The sequence below is a fragment of the Octodon degus genome, unplaced genomic scaffold (genome assembly GCF_000260255.1).
Source record: "Octodon degus isolate 3935 unplaced genomic scaffold, OctDeg1.0 scaffold00019, whole genome shotgun sequence".
NCBI classification, from domain to species: Eukaryota; Metazoa; Chordata; class Mammalia; order Rodentia; family Octodontidae; genus Octodon; species Octodon degus.
In genome coordinates this window covers 17184568-17191369 of record NW_004524595.1, presented here as the reverse complement: position 1 = coordinate 17191369, position 6802 = coordinate 17184568, and the positions used below count along the sequence as shown (strand labels likewise).

The window sequence follows — 6802 nt, the reverse complement described above, 5'->3', positions numbered from 1 at the left end:
AAAATAAAATATAAAAAAAAAAAAAGAAAAAGAAAATGCTATAGAGAGAGAAAATATTTTTTAGTTACTCTTGAAAAACCATTAATCAAGGGCCAGCCAAATAGCTCAGCAGATTAAAGCACCTACAAGCAGGCACAGGGGCCGGGATTCAATCCCTGGGCCTGCTGTGCCACCCCGCCCCTGGGGCACACTGAGAGGGCAATTGAGACTGGGCATGGTGGCGCATGCCTGTAATCCCAGCACTTGGGAGGCTGTAAACAGGAGAATCACTACGAGTCCGATCCAGTAGTGAGACCCTGAACTCCCTGTAGACCCTTCCCTAAAAATACAAAAAAAAAAAAAAAGCTATTAATCAATCAATGAACCTAGTAATGACACAAATAACAGAATTCTCCCCACCACCCTAAATCACACCAGAAATAGAAAGAAATTTCAATTTAGTCCCCCAAAAATCTATGGAAATCACCTAAACTTTAGGCTTCTCTTACATGACATAACTGTCCTACAATCATTTTATACATTTCACGAAGCAAAGCCAGATCCAGCAGTAACCTTGACTCTGAAATACAAACAAGCACACCAATCTTAATACAAGCTTCAAGTGATAACTAGAACAAAAAAACTCAAAAAAGCAGGATTCAGACTTCATGGGTATAGAAATCTGACACAATGTGAACAAATTTCCCGCATCCCTTTTGCTGTTTCTGCCACTGGGATAACTCTGCCTCTTTCAGTCCAGGAAGCACAACTTCCATTTTGTAAAAGGTGTTAAAATTTAACAAAAGACAATATCAACATCAACCACTGATTGAGAAGTTACTGCGAGCCAGGTCCTAACACTTGTTCCTAATACTTGCATGTGTGAACTAAACTAGGCTCATAACAAACCTATGAAAAAGCATTACTGTTGCCTGAGATAAACAAGAAAATGAAGCAAAAATAAGTTAGAAAAATGGCAAACCTGGGATTCAGGCCCAGGCAATCTTGCTTCAGACTGTCTTAAACTACTATAAATGAAAAGATAATTAAATATCTTACTTTGGCACAGGGGCTGTCAGTTATTTGGGTCCCACAATAACCCTGAATTAAGGGTTGATTATCTCTTTTAACAGATGAGGAAAACCAAAGATTTCATCCAGGTGACTTTCCAAGGCCACACATCTAATGAATTCTAAGCCACACACCTTTTCTCTTTCCCTTAACCCTGGCTGAAGGCTCTGGATTCTCAGGAAGCAGTGTGGACAGCACAGCATGCAAAAGTGCTAGGGTTTGGGCACTACCACAATGAGTGAGCTCCAGCTCTTCAGCTAACTGTGAAGGCAACCACTAACTTATTCTGGCTCTCTTATTAATTGTTTGAAAAATGGGAATAGTGATATCTATCTATCAGCACTTTCAGAAAGAAAATACCCACTCAGTAAATGCTTGGTGCTAACCACTGGGTTTAGGTGCATGTCACCAGGCAGCAATGCCAAACTCTCAGCTTGCCAGCTACCACCACTGTGAGGTCATGAAAGCAGAGTCAGAAGCAGAGAGCTGAGGAGGGATTCTCTGGGGTGTGGATATTCAAGGGACTGGAAAAGGTGAAAACCTCACAGGCTTTCCTCTTAAGTTCTTAGGAGAATGCTTTATCGCAAACAGGTCTATGAGGTAAGGAAGGCACATAGTACATTTAGCAAACAGGATGGATGGACAGAGGGCAGATAGACACAGTGAATATAAAGAGCTCTGTCAAGACACCAGTTCCGAATGCAAGGAAAAAGCTTGTCAACTGCTGAAGTCCTAACCCTACTAAGAGCAAAGATCAGGCCTGGAACCTGAATCCTGGGTTCTATTTAGACTTCCGCCACCATGGCAAATTTCCTAGAGTGATATGGAGATACCATGCAAAAATTTCCCTTCTGATAGTTCAAATGACCACCCAAATGAGGCTCCTGCCCTGAGCCTACAGTGGACCCCTGTGCTCACAAGGGCAAGTGTGAGCCAGAAACAAGCAGTCTGAAATGGATGACATCCAGCCACATTTCCTGGGGCCCAACTAGACTGGTTCTTCCAAGGTGGGAAAGTAAGGGCTCATCAGAGACACAAAGTACCCTTCTGTCTCTCCCTACAAAAGCAGTGAGGCCAGGTGCGGCGGCGGCACAACTCTATAATCCAGCACTTGGGAGGCTGCAAATTCAAGCTCAGCCTGGGCTACATAGTGAGTTTGGGACCAGCTTGAACCGCACGGACAACATCCTGTCTCAATACTCAAAACAAACTCCCTTAAAGCAGTGAGTGAGAACTGAAAGAGCCAAGAGAACTGTCCTTCACCCACATGTCCTACTCACCTTCTCTATAAAACGGTACTTTATTTACAAACAAAACTAAAATATACTAAAAAAAAAAAACAAAAACAAAAAAAAAACCAAAAAAAACAGGTTTGTACCTATGTTGTTTATTTATTATTTCTTGCCTATATCTTGTAATATGAGAAACTACTTTGGCAGTAACAATACACAATGTACTAACCATTGTTACTCCTAAAATCTTGTTTTGAGATTTTGTACCATTGTTTTTATTTTTTTTTTCTTTAAAATAAAAATAACTGATGTCAAAAAAATAAAAAAATAAAAAACCTAAAATATACTAAAAGATCCAAAGAACTGGAGTGACCCAAGCTTTTGCAGGTTGCCAACATACAGGAATAGGATTTGTCCTTGTCAATTAATGCCTCAGATGGGGCTTGCAGAATAAAGAAATCTGTCCACCAAGGTGAGCAAGCTGTGATACTGTCTGGAAATGAAGACTACATATGAAGTGTGCCCCCTCCATCCCTGCATAACTACATGTAAAGGAAAGATATCTTCTTCCAAGAACAGTCAAGGTTTAGTTCTGAGCATCTGGCCTGGCAGTAACGTCTGCAAGAATATGCAGAATAAAGGAGACTGCACTTATCTCCTCAGTCCATAGGAAATGGACTTTAATGTTTTCTCCAATAAAACTTAATACTAGCTTCTCTACCATCTGTTTCTTCATGAACAATGGTTTAATGTCTAGCTTTCTCTCGGTCTTACTTGTCAAATATAACACACTTTTGGTGAACAAATAGTAAGTTAACATTTTTTCCCTTAGTGATTTCTATTTAAAGTTTCACAAATCATTTTTTTCTTGCATCTATGTGAAACTTAACTCATTTATTTGGAACATCCCAAATTTGGCTATTTATCCTTTCATTTATTCAAAACTTTTCTCTCCTAGCTGAGATATGATTCTCTTTTAAAGTGACTTGTTTAGGAACAGTTTTCACCAAAATACCAAGTCTATTCAGCCTCCCCGATGTCCTCCCCAGGTCAATACTTGGGCTCCCCAGGTTCTCACAGCCGGCACCTCACAGCAAGGATGGGGTGCTCAGTCCCAGGGACATAAGTGCCCAAGGGTCACGTGGCTCAGCATGACCAAACACCCAAGGACCCAAGACGATAGGAAAAGTTTCACTACTGAAAAAGATATATTTTTATTCAAAAGAAAAGATGTTTACTTAATGTAATGACTTTTCAATATGAACTAAATCAATAAAACATCTAAGCTGTTATCCTGAACTGTTCCCCTCCTTACTTGGCAATCCTAACTGAGCAAGAACAACTAAGATTTTTTTTATATGTACATATAAAGGTTTATCCTGTTCAGTTTACTTGTGTACGCAGAAGTTTAATGCAGTATCTTATTATAGTAAAAAGATATTTACATTATTGAGCCATTCAGTAGACTTGCAATACTTGTTGTAGAAATGCATACCCAAAACATGCATAAATTAAATTCTGATTAAAAATCAGAGTACATTTCTAGAACTTGAAATAGCTATGAATAGATAATACACCAACATTTCTGACTTTTTATCTCATTTGTTAGCAGAACAAACTCTTCACTATAAGTTTCCTGCCAGGTATAATTGTTTAAAAACATAAATACAAGAAATGTGTGTTTGCTTCTTTAAAAAAAAAATAATGGCAAGTTTTTTGTTTTTTGGGTTTTTTTTTTTTTTAATTGTTTAGTACAAGGTCTACTATGGGTCTCACTACGTAGGTTGGACTCTAGTGATTCTCCTGTTCTCAGCCTCCCAAATGCTGGGATTACAGGAGAGCATCACCACGCCCAGTCTTAATCACAGGCTCGGTGTGCCCTGGGGGCAGGGCCAGCACAGAAACGTTTTTGGTTTTTTTTCCAGAACCGGGGATTGAACTCAGACCCTTACGTTTGTCAGGAAAGCACTTATTCCTCTGAGCCATCTCCCCAGCCCTAGGGTTTTTTTTTTTTTTTTTTTTTTTTTTTAACAAAAATATTAAAATCTAAATAAATGTTTTAGGGGGCGGCGAGATAGCTCAGTGGTCTAAAGCACCTGCTTAGGCAGGTACAGGGGACCACAGTTCAATCCCGGGCACCACATGCCACATCAGCCCCACCCTAAGGGCAGGCTGAGCTGGCCTAAATAAATAATGTTTTCCAAATTTATGTTTATTTGTTATCATTAAATTTTGACTCCACTATTCACACTTCTATCATTTAATCTACTTCAATTACATACACAAAATCTTGTCTCAAAAAATTTAAACTATAAATCTTTAAACTATAAAACTATATAAAAAAAGAATACAAATAATACAAGTAAGAACGAAAGCAATACAGGATACAATTTCTACACAAGGGTTATGATTTGAATTCAAGTTCACTTCATCTTATTTCATTATTTCAAGAGAACAATTTTTTTTAACTGACCATTTTCAAATAAGTCAGATAGTGAACAAATAATCTTTTTTCCCACATTAGACTACTGTAAACATTGCCAAACTTTTTTAGAAGGTCTAGCCTAGCACTTAACAAAAAATATCCAAAAATATTGAGTTTAAAGGGTAACTTGAGTCCACCTAGATGAGGGCAAAGGCCCTGGACTGTCCATTCAGTTTGCTGTTTTGATAATCTAACTAAACACTTTACTTATGTCCATGAGATGGTTTGAGACAGGCTCCTGCTATGTAGTTCAGGGTGAGCTTGAACTCCTAGCGATCCTTCTGCCTCAGCCTCCCCAATGCTGAGACAACAGGCATGCACTACCAAGCCTGGCTCTAAACATGTTACCTGTTTTCCTGTTCTTTTTGTTTGGGTTTGTTTTGTTTTTTGAGACAGGCTTCTGCTATATAGTGCAGGCTAGCCTTGAGCTCCATGATCCTTCTGCTCAGCTCCCAACTGCCAGGCTTGTAGGCATGTGCCACCATGCCCACCTTTTAAATGTGGTACTCTTAAACAATGCTTAGGCAGGTGTTCCACTGCCTCTGTATCTTTATAAATCATATTTTAAAAGAACATGTGTGGGGCTGGTGAGATGGCTCAGTGGTCTAAAGCACCTACTTAGAACAAGCTTAGCAAAGCACAGGGACCACGGTTCAATCCCCCAGCACCACATGCCAGCCAGCCCTGCCCCCTGGTGGGCTGAGCTGGCCACACACACACACACACACACACATAAATAAATAAATAAATTTAAAAAAAAGAGCATGTGTATGTAATATGTATGTTACTTTTCAGTGAGCTTGTACCATAGGCTTGTTTCACTTCATAACATTTTACATGGCTCATTCTGTCACGTTAGTATATACTGCAAGTTACACTCACTCCTTCCTAAACAATGTCACAAAGATTTAATAATTTAAGTTGATAGACAAATTTAAAACATCTTGCCAGCACCTAATATCTTACTTCATTTTCTTCAACAGATCACTCTCTGAAATGTTTGCTTGAGAGAAAATTATTTGAGTACAAATTTTTATCTTGCTATTTAAGACATACACAATCTCCTTTCCTTTCCCTCTAAATAATACTGGATTCTGACACTTCTTATCTTTCGTACACTTATTGTTGTTTTTCCTCTGCTTGACATGTTAAATTCATTCCTTCTACTTTGGGCTGCTTCTATAAACTTAACTACCAATCCCATGTATCTTCATGAGAGGAAGACTGAGAGTACTAAAGAAGTGTTAAGGAAACATTAAGCAGGAAGACATCCAGCCTGCTTTGTCTTGGACTTGGCCAAGATAATCAAAGAAGCACCTCAGTAACTAGACTTGCTGTTTTACATTGTTTAATTTCTGAAATATAGTCAGCCGGTTATGAGAGTCACAAGTTATGTTATTAAAGCTGAAATGTTAATGAAGTAGACTACTCTAAACAAAAATGAGAAGTAGCTGACAACGGCTTAACATTTGTGAGATTTTAGGCACTGTCTCACTATGTCACAGACCAAACGCCAGACATAGCTGCTATCCCCCAAAACCAAAGAATAGGCCTAAAGCCCAATGTACTATTTTCTTTCATAGTCTTTATAACTTACAGTTACAATTTACTACAATAACAATTACTCATTTAAATCAACACTTCAAAGTGCCTGCCTGGCAGGTGTAAGATCCCGAGGTTCCATCCCTGGTGCCAAAAAAGCAGCCTGGGCATCACCAAACCAACAATCAAAACTTCAAATTAACTACAAAATACACAGGATTTAGGATTGAAAAAGAAGACTTTAATTTAAAGATAACCTATGGTTTTACAAAAACAAAACTGAGTCTCAATAATTAAAACTAAGTTTTAGTTTAAAATATCCTCACAGGGCTGGAGAGATGGCTCAGTGGTCTAAAGCACCTACTTGAATCAAGCTTGGCGAAGCACAGGGCCCACGGTTCGATCCCCAGCACCACATGCCAGCCAGCCCCGCCCCCTGGTGGGCTGAGCTGGCCACACACACACACAATAAATAAATGTAATAAATAAAAAT

At 38.9% G+C, this 6802-nt stretch overlaps 1 protein-coding gene across 4 annotated transcripts in view; it reads right to left on the bottom strand.

The window, feature by feature from the left end:
• Window positions 1-6802, bottom strand: part of Dcun1d4 (defective in cullin neddylation 1 domain containing 4) — a 105926-nt gene that overhangs the window by 70470 nt on the left and 28654 nt on the right. The window lies entirely within an intron of this gene.